Source organism: Cydia pomonella, unplaced genomic scaffold (genome assembly GCF_033807575.1).
Source record: "Cydia pomonella isolate Wapato2018A unplaced genomic scaffold, ilCydPomo1 PGA_scaffold_208, whole genome shotgun sequence".
NCBI lineage: Eukaryota > Metazoa > Arthropoda > Insecta > Lepidoptera > Tortricidae > Cydia > Cydia pomonella.
In genome coordinates this window covers 384184-399460 of record NW_026907848.1, presented here as the reverse complement: position 1 = coordinate 399460, position 15277 = coordinate 384184, and the positions used below count along the sequence as shown (strand labels likewise).

The 15277-nt window shown below is 36.3% G+C and overlaps 1 long non-coding RNA gene across 1 annotated transcript; it reads right to left on the bottom strand.

Annotated features, from left to right (window-relative positions):
* Positions 1-8853: 8853 nt before the first annotated feature.
* LOC133533872 (uncharacterized) lies at positions 8854-13169 on the bottom strand. The gene is made up of 2 exons (XR_009801938.1): positions 13081-13169; positions 8854-11080 (listed from the first exon to the last, which is right to left on the bottom strand). It is a non-coding gene; the product is annotated as an uncharacterized LOC133533872 (long non-coding RNA).
* Positions 13170-15277: the final 2108 nt, after the last annotated feature.

Sequence of the window (15277 nt, the reverse complement as noted above, 5' to 3'; positions counted from 1 at the left end):
AGAGGAATTCCTAGTTGCGATTTTTCCATACAAACGCTCTTGACTAATTCCTACCTGGATTTTTAACCTAGAGCAGTGATTTTTTCAAATAAGATCAATATCTGTGCCGCTATGTTTTGCTTTTTTGGATTATTTTATTTTGAAGAAAGATACAGCGCCTCGAAAATCGCAAAAACGGCTCAATTGAATTGGCTGTAAAAAAAAGGCACAGTATACAAATATGACAGAAAATATCAAAAAAATCTAAATATAGCGGCATAGATTATTTCTTCCTCTTGCAGTTCCCAAAATTTCGATTGATTGCGTTTTGGAGGAGGAAACAGTCGAGAGCGAAACCTCGATTTTTGAGTTTTTTGCGTGTGAATTTCAGTCCGAGCTGCAGTTGTCCTTGTCGCACGAATTGGAGGCGGAGACAGTTTCTAAATACTCGTACACAGAAGGAATAGTAAGTGAGTGAGAGGGCATAACATGTTAATGGTTAAAATGAGAAAAAATACACCAATAACCAACAGTCGATCGCCGTAATATAACCAAAATACCACGTAATTCTAAGAAAAGGGTGCCATGTGTTTTCACACTCTTTAATGTAACAACTATTATGTACCATGGTTTCGCAATAAAGATTTATATTCTATTTTATTCTAAAATGTACCCGTAATGGCCTGTCACTTCAAACCGCTTTTTTGTATTTCTTTACATTGCAGGTCATGTAGTGCTTATGTTTAGTAATGTTTACTATTAAAGGCCTGTAAATAAAGCTAAGTAGGATAATAGGTCCAACCTGCTTATTTTGATTAAAACATCATAAATACCCATTCACAATTTGATTTGTCTTGCATTGCTCACACTTGTGCGTCACAAGTAAACCACTAGATAGCAAATTTACATTACGGCTAGCCGATATCAAAATATGGACCATTTTGTTCAACGATTAAGGTATGTTGGGCTAATACCGGATGTGGGTGAAGAACGTAGCAAATTCATTTCTCCCTAATTTGGCTATATTTTTTAATGTTGGCAACATTGTGTAAGATGCCATTTCATTGCCTCGACCGCCAATGTCCCCGCGCCGCTCAGGGATGTCGGGCTTGTGCTATGCGCAATCACATAGAGCAAGGTAAATTTCGTGTAGCCGATCTTCGCCCTGTAATTTATTTTGTGTATTGTGATGAAAATGTGTTTGTTTTTGTAATTGTGTTAATGTATAATTTCGTTTTAGATGTTTATTTATAATCCAATCAAAAACAGACCTAGGGTTGCTGTAGACCGATATCCGATTTTGACTCTTCCAGGTAAAGATCGGAAAGAAACAATACGATCTTTAGCCATTTAAAAAACAGCAGTGATTGTCAAACTTTCAATTTTCTTCAATTTACCTACTTAATTATCACATTTATTGTTTTCTTGATCACACTTTCGTACCGTTATTATTATCCAGTACCAACGCGATGGTAAATCAAAAGGAAAAGATTTTGGCAGTCTATTTTGTATGTATGTGTATGTACACCTACTTACTGACAAAGGTTGCCTGGAGATTGCTTTTTAGCGATTAGACCGCATGTTGTTGACCTGTGCTTATGTTTCTGTTTTCTTTTGTATTGTTTTCTTTTATTGAGGTGTGTAATAAATAGTGATCGGAACTATGGGAGTAAAACTTTAACAAAACTTATCAAGCGGACGTAAAAAGAGTGCTTATAGCCTTAAAAATATTCGAATATCTATGAATGTAAATTTATGGCTGTAAGTACTATACTATTCCTATCCCTATGGACATGAATATTTTTAGGGCTGTATGCACTATTTTATGTCCGCTTAACAAGTTTTGTTAAAGTTTTACTCTCATAGTTCCGATCCCTGGTAATAAAGAGTATTTGTATTATATAGGGATGATTATACATGTTGAATTTTATAACAAAATAAGCAATATTTCGCAATAAAATGAATATTTAAATACTATATGGAAATGATTAAAAATACAGGACCTAAAAGTTTCAAAAAAATTTTTTTTTTCAACTTTCAAAAAGGAACTAAGTAATAGTAACATACGATCAGGGGGGCGACACTTAGAAATGTAGTTAACATTAGTAAAGATGGCGGCGACCAAAGAGCATATAATCACTACGTTGCGGCGACTTCTATTAATGGGATCCGATAGCATACTTTTGCGTAAAGCTGACTTCCGATTATGCAAACTACATCACCAGATTTCACTATAAGATTGATAAAATTTAAAGGCATGAATACAACATTAAGTAGGTTGCATATACCTCGTATGTCAAGAGCAAGACTTATCTTTATTCATAATGTTGTTACCTAGCAACTGTTGTTTACTGTCAAAAAAATTTTAAACAGATATGATTGATATGAACTTATTATTACTCTATTAATTTTAAAGTGCAGAGCATAGTAAAGTCGGAGCAAGCATTAAACACGAGTCATATTCAAATAGAGAAATTATAACCCCAATAGTTCCAACGTTACAAAACCTGGAGGTTTAAAAATTTTACAGTGTCCAAGACAATGCAGAGAGGTTTAGATATTTTCGAAGATAAGAAGAAAATACCATCATCATCATCAGATGAAAACAAGCGGTGATTATTTTAATTTTGTTTACGACAACGGGACTTAATAGGGTAAGTTTTAAAATTACCTCTGACCAGACGTTTCAAGGCCGGCGTTGTCCCCATGGTCTCGGAGAAGACTGTGTAAAGTCGACATCATTATTTTGACGTTGGAGGTAATTTTAGAACTTAATCAAACGCGAATAAGTCTCGTTTTCTTAAATAATAATGTGTCACAATTAGGCCAATAAAATTAGATTTTTTCGACCTAAAAATACGTGTAATCCGAGTTTGCTCCATTCCAGGAGGTGTGCATAAATGTTTCCTCTTTTTCAGTTTTTTTGCTTGTAAATTGAAAACGGTACGGCCGACGGAAAATTTGTTCTAATTACAAGTATTATTAAAATTGATATCTGAGGATCCGAAATGTAATTTAACTATGTTCTTGCAATAAAATATATTGATTGATTGATTGATTGATTTAAGGTACCTTAATATGTATTCGGAGTACGTAAACTGTAAATTAGGTCGACATTTTTTATTTTTGGTAAAATCATGTTAATAATCCGAAAACGCTTTCTTACCAGTGTCCGATCCACCAAGTGCTATTGTAATTGATAGTGGGTTCCTTCTACATCAGGGGTGGCCAACTTGATTAGACCCAAGATCTCCTGTTTACCGAAACCCTGTGCGATCTACATAATTGGTAATATTGGTATTTCGTGAAACCTTAAATGAAACTGGTCTACGTATTTATATTTTTTGCCTTGCCACGCTCGACTGGACTAACAGTCGCGATAGACCTGTTGGCCACCCCTGTTCTACATCGAGTGGTTTGGCAATCCAAAGGAAAAAATAATCTCCTAAGGACCCCAAAATGTATGCACACCTCCTGGGATAGAGCAAACTGGGATTTCACGCATTTAGGACCAAATAAATGTATTAAAACAATTTCCAGCTTGCTGGAAATTAATTCCTCAAAATATTTTTTTGGATCTAATTTGATTGGCCTAAATCGTGAAGGTGTTTTTAAAGGCAAAGTCTAAGGCTGAATGCGCGGAGCGTTCGATCAGCGCTTACGGATGAGGCCAAAGGTCGAGCTGGAAGAAACCAAGGCTTGAATTTGACCAATGGCGAGGTATGAATAGCTGGACGTCCGCAGCGTCAGATCGCGGCGCGTTATCATATAATACAACTAATGGCGAGGTGTGAGCAAGGCAGCCCAGCTGCGAAAGAGGACAACATGGATTTGGATCCATGGCCAAGCGAAAGTGGGGCAGTTTGCATAAAGTAGAAGGCCTGGCGTCGCATAAGACCTAACGCCGAACTGCAAAAGAGTGGCTTGAAATCGAACCTTTGTAATCACGGTCCTCCTACTGCTCGGCCTTTGCCTTAACTCGAAAGCGCAACTTGATGAGATGCTTTTGTTTTTCGGCCTTCGCAGGGCCCTTTATTACACTTTGACAATTAGGTCGCAGGATCGCGGCTCTGCAGCAACTCGGCCTGGCCGACACATCTGGTGTGCAAGAGACCAAAATACGCTACAAAATCGGTAATCTACGTCGAGAAAATCGGTTGGCCACAAGCCCGACGGTAAAATTTTCTGGCCATGAGCTTTGATGGCCTCCGCGTAAGGTTGGAGATGTGCTTACGTGTACTCACTCTCTTACGACCCTTCGTTATTAGATGGGTACTTGCACACGTATCAAAAAGTTTCGTGTACATAAGTACTACACTACGAATGCGATGCTGATGCAGCCTGCGCGTTTTTTTTTCCTATGATTTTGGTGCCCCCCTAGACGTGGTGCCCTAAGCAAGTGCTTATTTTGCTTAATGGTTAATCCGGCACTGGCTGCAATTTATAGGTACACTGGATCTATTTCTTTGTGATACCTTATTCTCTTCCCATTAAAAGCAACTTTTATTCACCATCCGATGTTCACCCTTGATGGCAAAACACTCGTTACCCTAAAAAAAGTATGTCTCATCTTTACACATGTACAAAACTAAAACCGTTATATATTGAAGATTACCAAAATTCAGGCCGAATCTACGGTTATTATTTAACGATTTGCTCCGTACTTCAAGAATCTGACTCAATCTAGAAAAAAAAATTCGCGAGTTCTCTCAATTAGTCCCAAAATTGTCCGGCATTATCCCAACATACCTTACCCAGATTGTCATTGCGATACGTTCTTCAATAAGACGGCACAAGTTTAGCCCCATCATACTACTACTAACTACTATTTAGATTGTAGGTTAACCATACCTACTTACAAAATTTCACAACACACCATGATCACACCCAACTTATTGTCACGGATAGGTACGACGACCGAAGCAAGGACATCATTCTTTTTTGCAGTCTTTATCTAAATAGTAATTAATAGATACAGTATAATATAATAATTAAAAACAATTCATCTTCATAAATCATTTATTACTAAATTAATAAAACATATTACCTCTTAAAAAAACCTTTTATGGAGACAATCCTTCTTTCTGTTATTAAACGGCTATGTATGATGAACCCTCGTTGACCTCAGCTGCCGCTCTGTTGGTGGTTTGAGGAACGCCAGCCACCGAAACACGTAAAAAAAATTGTCATCACCTCCCGTTTAATACTTTGTTAGATGATAGTTGAGATGCTATTATGAATTTAAAAAATCGTCAGCCGGTTGTATTGCGGTGGAAAGAACGTCAGCTGGTTGCATGAAAATGTAAGAAATAAGCGCTTTACCTTTTTATGATAATGATAACAAAATAATCTAACTTTGCATGTAGCATTCCATCAGGCGTTTCAATAAACGGATTACGCATTACGCATACTTTGCGGACATAAGTGGTAAAGCGCGTATTTTTTACATGTTCTGTGACCAGCTTATGGGCTTTCAACGCTATTTTTTTAATCTAAAATAGCATCTAAACTATCATCTGACACAATATCAATCGGGAGGCAAAAATCCTTTTTTTTACATGTTTATGTCATCAATTGACAGTATTTCGCTTATGGATCGTAGCGCTTATGGGACGAACCGCTCTGCCGCCAGGTATAAAACTGGCTCCTCGACTCTGCCTTCTCAAATTCAGAAAAAGCCGGTCTTCTAGCCTCATCCGAAAATGAATCCGGTTTTTGGCTACACGCTTTCCCTTCCAGCAATTGCGCAACTTTGCTTGATAACAATTCCCTTAGACTGGCTGTCGGCACATCTGTCGGTCTCCGCCTGGGTGCCGAAATAGTTGTCCCCTACTGCTGTCCCTGCGGAACGGAAGTAGACAGTTTGGGCTCGCACGGCCTCTCCTGCCATAGGAGCGCCAGCCGTCTGCCCCGCCATGCCAGCCTAAACGACGTCATCCGTCCCTTACCAGCGTGGGCGTGCCGGCTGCATTAGAACCACCTGGCCTAGTGCACGACGACGGTAAGAGGCCCGATGGAATGACTCTAATCCCCTGGCAAATGGGACGGCCTCTTATCTGGGATGCAACATATGTAGATACATTAGCGCCGTCCCATCTTGCCGCCACGTCTGTGAGAGCCGGCGGAGCAGCGGCAGCAGCCGAAACCCTAAAGCGCCGCAAATAAGCTGGTCTCACAAACAACCACATATTTGCGGCGTTCGTGGTAGAGACCCTGGGGCCGTGGAGTCGTGACGCCCATAAACTTCTTCAGGGCCTAAAAAAAAGGCTGATTGAAACTACGGGTGACCCTATTAGGGCTGGCTCATTCCTAGGCCAAATAATAGGCACAGCTATTCAGTGTGGAAATGTTGCCAGCCTTATGGGCACCCTTCCGCAGGGGACAGATCTAGGGGACCTAAGATAGGTGGGTATAAAGTTTTAATTATTTATTTTAATTTATTTAGTTCATATTTGATTTTAGTAATAGTTTATAAGCCTTATTATTGTTCATATATTGTGAAATAAAATTTTGTTGTATATATTTTTTCTTACAATTTTATTTTTGATAATTTATATTTTATTTTATACTAACTATTTTTGTAGTCGTATTTTATTATTGTACTTCTTTCATTTTATTAATTATTTAAGCTAAGTCTTAGGTATTATTAATATAATCTTTTGGTATATTTTTACTTATTTTTTGTTTTTGTTCATATTTTTATTTAATTTAAACTATCGTATTTTGTTATTGTGATTGCTTTTAAAGTGTAACTTTTTACGCCTGAGAATTTTCATGTGCTATGATACGATATTTCATAGTTATCTTAAACATTTGATAAATTCCTTAGTCAATTCTACTTGTAAACAAATATTATATTTTATACGCCCAGGGCCCGATTTTATAAAGTTACAAGTTACAGGCTACAGGCACCTGTAATGCACTGTGAACGGCTACAGGTGTTTTATAAATACACACAGATAATTACAGTTGTAAAGAACCATGGTCAATCTCGATTACAAGTGACATCTACAGGTGTGAAGGACATCACTGTTTAAAAAAAAGTTTTTCATAGATACTCATTGAATTTTGCTGGTATTGTAAGTGTTTGTTGTTAGTTTTCAATTATTAATGGAAAAATGGCCAGAAATTAAGGTAAAATCGAGTGGTTGAGAGCGGTGTTCGATGTCAAATATACACTTTTCGGGCCGTTTTCAGGTAAAGCATTAAGGCAAAGGACGATAGATTTAATGAAATATACTTATACCTAATAAGTAAATAAGTACTGTTTTACAAACGAGGTTCGTGGGCTATTACATTAAAATATATCGTTTCGGTAGCGGCTCAAAGATACGCTGTGTATCGAAAATTATGAATAGTACACTTTACCATAATGTGTGCACTATACTTATTCGAATAAACGCTTTCTACTCTACTCTGAATAAAGAGAAGAATGCTATTAAATCAACGACAAATATCGGCACCAACCCTTTTCCTAGTATATAAAATAAAACGAGTCATTAACCCATTCAGGGCCCGTGACTCAGCGTATGGGTCATGTTCAAAGAGTCGCGCAGGGCCCGTGACTCACATGTGAGTCGTGAATAAATTCTGATTTAAACATAAAGAAAACGTAATATGACGAAATAATATAAGTATAATTTGAGCTAACAACCATCTTTATAAGGCATGTTGAAAAACATAATTGTAAACATGTTTTTTTTTAGTGAAACAGGGTCTAGAATATTCAAGTTTGGTTTACTGGAAGTGTAATATAGTAAATATTCTGAAATGCGAGATACATACGTGTCCCAAGCAAATGGATAAATCTACATTTCAAAAATATCAAAAATATATTTATGCCTGAAGTTATTGACATGACTCAAGGTATGGGTCACCGTGGCCTGGCGCTAATTGTAAAAACTACACATATCTTCATAGCACGCAAAAATAAACTTTATAACTTGGTTTTAAAGCTTATTTCATGACGAAACTCGTTGCAAATTGTACCTTTTTACAATGGATTACTGTTTGGATGGTAGCAAGCAACATTTCTAAGGACCAAACTTATTTTTTTGTTTCATTATACCATGCCAATATTTTTTTGTTTCATTATAAAAACAGGGCGGCTTAAACAGTCACCAACTAAATGGTATATTGTATTACCGCAATAGTGTGTGAGAAATATTTAAAAGAAAAGATTTTTCTAAACATTTTCGTGGTAATAAGTACTATAATACATTTTAAGTGCTCTATTGTTTATATTATAATGACGTTTACCAAAACAAAGTTCATGACCGGCCACATGTAAGATTATCGGAGACACGGACAATAAACAATGGATGCACCTGGGCGGCGGCGGATTTAGCGGCAGTATTATCTTTAACGTGGTATTTTTGACATAAACTCAAGAAATGATTCACCCCATCCCCTCTATTAGGATGTATTTTAGAGTAACATGGGAAATTATATTTAGTCACGATTTATTCGTTGGCGACTTTATGCTCCTCTCTGTGCTCTTCAGTGATTTCGTATTTTGTGATTTTTGTGACCTTGGCTATGGATATTATATGAAAATAACAGCGCCCTCTTGACAATGATCATCTATTTCTGATCAGGCTTTAAAATGTTCATTCTTAGTTTCTTACAAATATCAACAAATTAGTAAATATATATATTTTTTAATATGAACAGTAAACAGTTGGTTAGTAAAAATGTTGCATAATATTGTCCAACGGACCGGATTCATAAGCGGCAATTTCTTTGACGTTCGCGCCAGGCCCCGAGACCCATAAGCTGAGTCACACGTTTTAGCTGAAAACGGTTTGTATGGTGGCCCGGCGTGTTGTGTACGCTTCGTGGTTCGTGGCCATGAATGGGTTTTAATAAAAGCAATATCAAACATATAGTCACTTTATTTACTTACTATATATTTCAGATACTTTAACAAAAACTGATAAGGTCAGTGCATAGAAAAGTATATAATATATAAGACTCGGAAGAATCTCTCAGAAGAAAAATCATTTTACTTAATAGTAAAAATAGTATTTACGTAAAGTAGTAAAAACGGTATTTCATATTGTGCTAGAGTCAGACAATGTACAGTAAACGTCATAATTTCATAGAAGTTTGACGTTTAAAATAACACTTGCGCTGTTTGGGCTATAAAAATCGCTGCCAACTTATCTTAGTCTGACTCTAGCGGTACGCCAAAAACCGCTGCAAAATGTGTTGAAAGCATACATCAGTACGATTGACCTAAAGGTCTAAAAGCAATTTGGATCAATTTGACCCGTAGAACCAAAAAAAAAAGTGGCTGTGACAGAATCGGACAGACAGACGGACATGACGAATCTATAAGGGTTCCGTTTTTTGCCATTTGGCTACGGAACCCTAAAAATGGAGAGGAGTTATGACGTCATCTTTTTTTCGTATGGGAAGTATATTTTTTTGTCTAGAAACCTATCGTGTGTTATATTAAATGAAAGGGCTTTTAGAGCCGATTCTTAAAATCACATCAATACATTCCAGTCACTTTATTTAGTTAAAATAAAAATAATTTTCAAAACATACCAAGTTTGGGCTTCTCCAGGTACGATACCGATATATTTTTTTATGTAAGATATACCTCAAATTATACTTAATATCTTCATATGTAACATTGTACATTTAGTTTATTCTTTATTTTTCATCAATTCAAAGATCAATCGTATCGATTTTCATACTTTTAACACCATTTGCGGCCTTTTATTGAATTTCGGGGTGTCCTAGCGACTATTGGTAAATATATAAAACATTTGACGATTTCCTTTAGTCAATTTTACTTGTAACTATACAAAATATTGTATGTTTTTAAAACTACATGAATGGTCATGTAAAGCTATTTCTACATCATTTCAATTTAATTTATAACTCCGTGTCCTACTTTTATTTATACCCACTCATTCGGATAGAAAAGGTAAATATGTACCGGGTAAATTCCCGAAATATACCCAATATCTGCCTCAGGTATTTACCCGCTACCCATGTCTAATCGCGGTAGATTCAAGTCGGATTCGAACAATTATGCGTTGTATAATATACTAAGGGCATTTTGCGAAAAATGCTCTTAGTATGTTACCTATAACAAGAAATTTACATGATTGTGACAAATTTAGTTGTAAATATATTCAGCGTTTGACATGTTAGGGCGATCCGTTAATGTAACTGTTATTGTTCTACCAGGTGCAGCATTGAAAATAAATGTCACTTTTGACATATTAGGACAATTGGTTAGTGTAGCTGTTATTGTTGAACCAGGTCCAGCATTGAAAATAAATTTAACGTTTGACATATTAGGGCAACTGGTTATTGTTACTGTTATTGTTCCACCAGGTTGATCATTGATTTGAAAATCAACATTTGACATATTAGGGCTAGTCGTTATTGTAATTGTTCTTGTTCTACCAGGTGCATCATTGGATGGAAAATTAACATTTGACATATTAGGGCTAGTGGTTATTGTAACTGCTCTTTTTTCACGAGGTCCATGAATATTCGTTTGCTGTTTATTTGAAACTGACCCTGGCTGTGAGGATGCCGTGACACTGGTTGACAGTTCACTTGTCCTTACTTCCCGCTGAGCAGGCAATAGTGGCTGAGAATTTGATCCACCAAGTGGCCAATCTCCAATCTGGCTGCAGTGTATAATGGTGGTTGATAATAATAATATAATGATAATATAATAATGATAAATATCACATGGCAGTGAACGTGTGCTGGAAGATTTTGGGTGGGTATCAATTTTGATTTTCTCATCAGGACTACAATGCTTAATGTAAACTGGAGGGTCACGGGAGCCTGGCTGTTGATCTGTGTAAGGTGATTGATGTTGCTGGTGTGATGCTGACGAGGCGTCGTGTAGATCTTCACGAGACTTGGCTGTTATGATAGTGTTAGCGGCCAAAACAATATATTTTGAGTTGTTTTTAAAAATATTCATAATTTCATCCCGAATCACAAATGATTTGGCAGTCTTAGTTTTGGTGTCTCGCATTTTGAATGTCACTATGTGTCTGTTAATAGTGATATTAGTCAACTCGATTCCTCTATATGCACCATTGATGCCCAAGATCAGCGCGTTCTGCAAAAAGGTTGAAAAGTGAACACACTAGTATGTATAATATGATTAATAGGAAATAAAGATATTTTAAGATATTGTTATTTAAGATACCGCAGCAAACTCGGTTCTCCATACAAACGTAGTTACGCTCTCATTTAAAAACTACTATGTTGTTACAACAGGATATACCATACCTACTGGAGACGCCTTGGCTGTAATTTTCTGTACGAAATAGTCTGCCAATTTGTACGGAGGAGAGGCACGTCAAATGTATGGCTATTTGTACCTAGCCCCCCGTCTGGCCTAGTGGGTGACCTTGCCTATGAAGCCGATGGCCCCGGGTTCGAATCCTGGTAAGGGTATTTATTCGTGTGATGAGTATGGAATTATGGATATTTGTTCCTGAGTCATGGGTGTTTTCTATGTATTTAAGTATTTATAAATATTTATATATTATATATATCGTTGTCTAAGTACCCTCAACACAAGCCTTATTGAGCTTACCGTGGGACTTAGTAAATTTGTGTAATGTCCTATAATATTTATTATTTATTTATTTATTTTGTACGTAACGTAACGTACATGTCAGATAAACATCTGTCCATACAAATTATACAATACATATGACCATTGTCCATTAGCCGAGCTTTTCAACAGAGAGGTAAGCTCTTAAAAGCGACTCCAGTTGTTAAATCCCAAGAATACCATACTTAGTTCCGAAAATACAGCGAATTTAAATTTTTCATACAAAACTTGTGCTTGCTCTGTTTCGTTTGTTTTATAAGGTGGAGCGATACAAACTAATTACAGGCATAGATACGAGTATACTTCATGTCATTGTACGAGTATGTATATGCAAAGTTTCATTACAATCCAATACGCACTTTTAAAATGTGGGAATGTTAAATTCGGCCGAGCTGCGGACTCTTAACCCTTTACCAGGCCAAGGGATATATTCCACCCACATCTTATATCGGTTACCGTAGTCAGGTTTTAACTCCAAACCACCTACAAAATATTTTGTCAATCCCTGAAAATATTATTTTATGATCTTCATTCAGAACACGCTTCTAAATTGCGTAATATATCTTCGGCAGCCGTTTAAATTCACTTGAACGCTAATTTCAGTAAACTACGGAGAAATTCGAACACTTTCCATAATTTCTATGAAACAGAAGTACATAGGTCGAACAATTTTTTGATATTTTGTAGATTTTGAGTGTTGAAAGCTAATGTAATCGTAAACATTGCTAAATATTCATGCATTATTGTGTATGACCAGAATTAGGATGTGGGTTGACATTATCCCATGGCCTTATTAGAGTTTAACTGTGTGGGAGCTATTTTTCCCATGGCCCGGTAAATTGTCTTGTCATGTCATAAAAACTCACGTAAGTAAGTAGTGATTGATATAATGTTTCGTAGGAGATTTGGAGTTAAACCTTGACTATTATAACCGATATAAGATGTGGGTGGAATATATCCCTTGGCCTGATCAAGAATATAATAAGACAAAATCTAGTATGACAGTTCATTACTTAGACAGGCGATGGGATAACCGTAACCCACATTTTTATTTCTGGTTTAAAGGAAGATCTCCGACTTTCATAAATACATTTTTTACAAGGCGTTCAATACGGTTGCAACAGCATATAAAGTACGTATTAAGACACGCTGGTTCTTCGGGGCCTGGTAAAGGGTTAAGCATTATGTCGTGAATCATAAATTTAAATGAAATTTATATTTAGTTTAGGCAAGTACTTAGTTAATAATCCTATAAATAAGATAATGTGTAGTCATTTAGTCATTCTCTTCTCGTACAAATAAGTTTTAATATCTACCGGCCTAGTTTAATTCTTGTTTATGCAACTTTGGCAGCAGCAAGTTGTTTAAGGTTACTTTTGCCTCCGCTCTCAATTCGATCGAAGTACATAATCGATATTTATTTCTTTGTCGATGTTTTCTCCGGAACTCATATTTAAATTATACAAAGATCACAACAAACATTAAATTTTACTTACAGTAAATATTTTTAAATTTTCCCACCAAAATGTTTTTTGCGCACAGACTGGACGAACTTGACTCAGAAATGGAATCGGAATGATATGCCACCGAGCGGACAACATGTTTACGAAATGAACGGATTTATCGAAGGAGCCAGCCGAGTAGGTAAAAAAAGTTAACGTCACCCGCTATAAATAGATTTAAACTAATTTAGAGACATCAACGAATGACCTACACAACGCACATACACCTAAACAAATACCTACTACAAAACGCGTAACAACTGCTTTAAAACTACTCGTTATGCTATATTTGCATGGTCAGACATAAAATCTCTTGAAAAATGAAAATTAAGTAGACAAATTAATGGTACAGTCAACTACAAAGAGATGTATCCACGTTAGTCTTACAAAATGAAGTAAATTTTCATTTGCCACAATGAATTACCCTTGGTTCGTGACATAACTAGTAGCAATCAAACCTTACATTATCATCGACTCGTTTAATATCCAACAATGATGTATCCCACTACGTTTCCTCTTAATTTACACTTACAAGCCTCTTTTATTATCTATCTATATGTATTGACAAATTAAGGTAAACTCCTAATATTACAAAGAAATGTAACCAATATCTTTAAATTCAGAACAGAATCCAAACAAAACATTTTCAAATTTGAAAACAAAAAAGTCTTCTTTACGTCGTTTGATACTTCAATTCGCCATTGCTTATCATATCTGATAGGTACTTCATCTATTATTATTATCAGAAAATAATAGTAAATACGTAATTGGTGCAATTGCAAGGGCATTTCTTGTCGATAAGTATGACATACCGTATCGATGACCACACAAAACATCGCATTGTGGCGATGTTAGAGACTGGAGCATCCGTGACGGACGTTTCTGAAGAGATAGGAGTTACGGTGAGTTTTACTTATTGAACCTAGATACACAAAAATTTTATTTACTTTACTCGATATCAAGCAGGTAAAGCCTGACAAGATTCTATTTAGCCCTGAGAAAGTTACAAACAGCATAGCTTACTTATTAGATTGGCAATATTTTAGTGTCTTCTTGCTTCATATTTGTAGAATATCAAAATGTAGTCTCGAATTAATCCAAGTTCCAATTTTTGTTTTTCAGAGGAAAACTGTAACTTTATGGTGGAATCGTTGGCGTGGAGAAGGGACCGTTCAAAGCCATAAATCTACAGGACGTCACCGCGTGACCACGGCAAATGAAGACAGGCGATTAGTCGAGGATGTTCTTGTAAATCGTTTTGTGAGCGTACCTACTTATGCGGCTGACTTAAATGTGAGCCAAAATACAATACGTCGAAGATTGAAAAGTGCAGGACTACAACATAGAATACCAGCCAAAAAACCAATTTTGAATGATCGCCATAAAACACTCAGATTTAATTTCGCAAATAGATACAAAAACTACGATTTTGAAAAGGTAATTTTCGTAGACGAAAAAGTATTTTCTACCAATGAACAAGGGCGTGTATCACTTTGGAGGTTAGAAAATACCCGTTATGAGGAACCTAATATACTACCGACGCAACAAAGTGGCCGATTGACGTTAGGGTTTTGGGGTTGGATGTCATCGTCTGGACCGGGAGAACTAATTGAAATACCTACTCGCATGAATGCAATAAATTATAAAGAAATTTTAAAAGACGTGTTGATGCCTACCACTAAAACTGTATTCGGAGACGAATTAATAACATTGATACAGGATAATTCGTCAGTGCACAATTCACGTATTGTCCAAACTTGGATTGAAGACCAGGACGACCTCCATCTAATTAAGCTTCCACCCAAAAGCCCAGACATGAACCCGATTGAAAACTTGTGGGGATTGATGGTGCAGAATTGGAACCCAACAGATATAAGAAATAAAGAAAATTTAAAAGAACACGTGTTCCAGTTATGGGATTACTATCGAGGGAACGATTTCTGCGAAAACTGTGTTCGTTCAATGCCCGACCGACTACAGTCGGTGATTGATGCTGGCGGTAGTTATACTAGATTTTGAGTTTTTAAATCGGAATTAAGAAGACATTATTTTAAGTATTTTTTTGTTAATTTAATGAATAGATTTTTTGTTGATTTGATTGTTAAAGAAACAATGTTGATATACACAAATAAATATCTTCCTCTTCTTGCAAGCTTTTCGTTGCATTTTCATTCTGTCATTTAAGAATAAA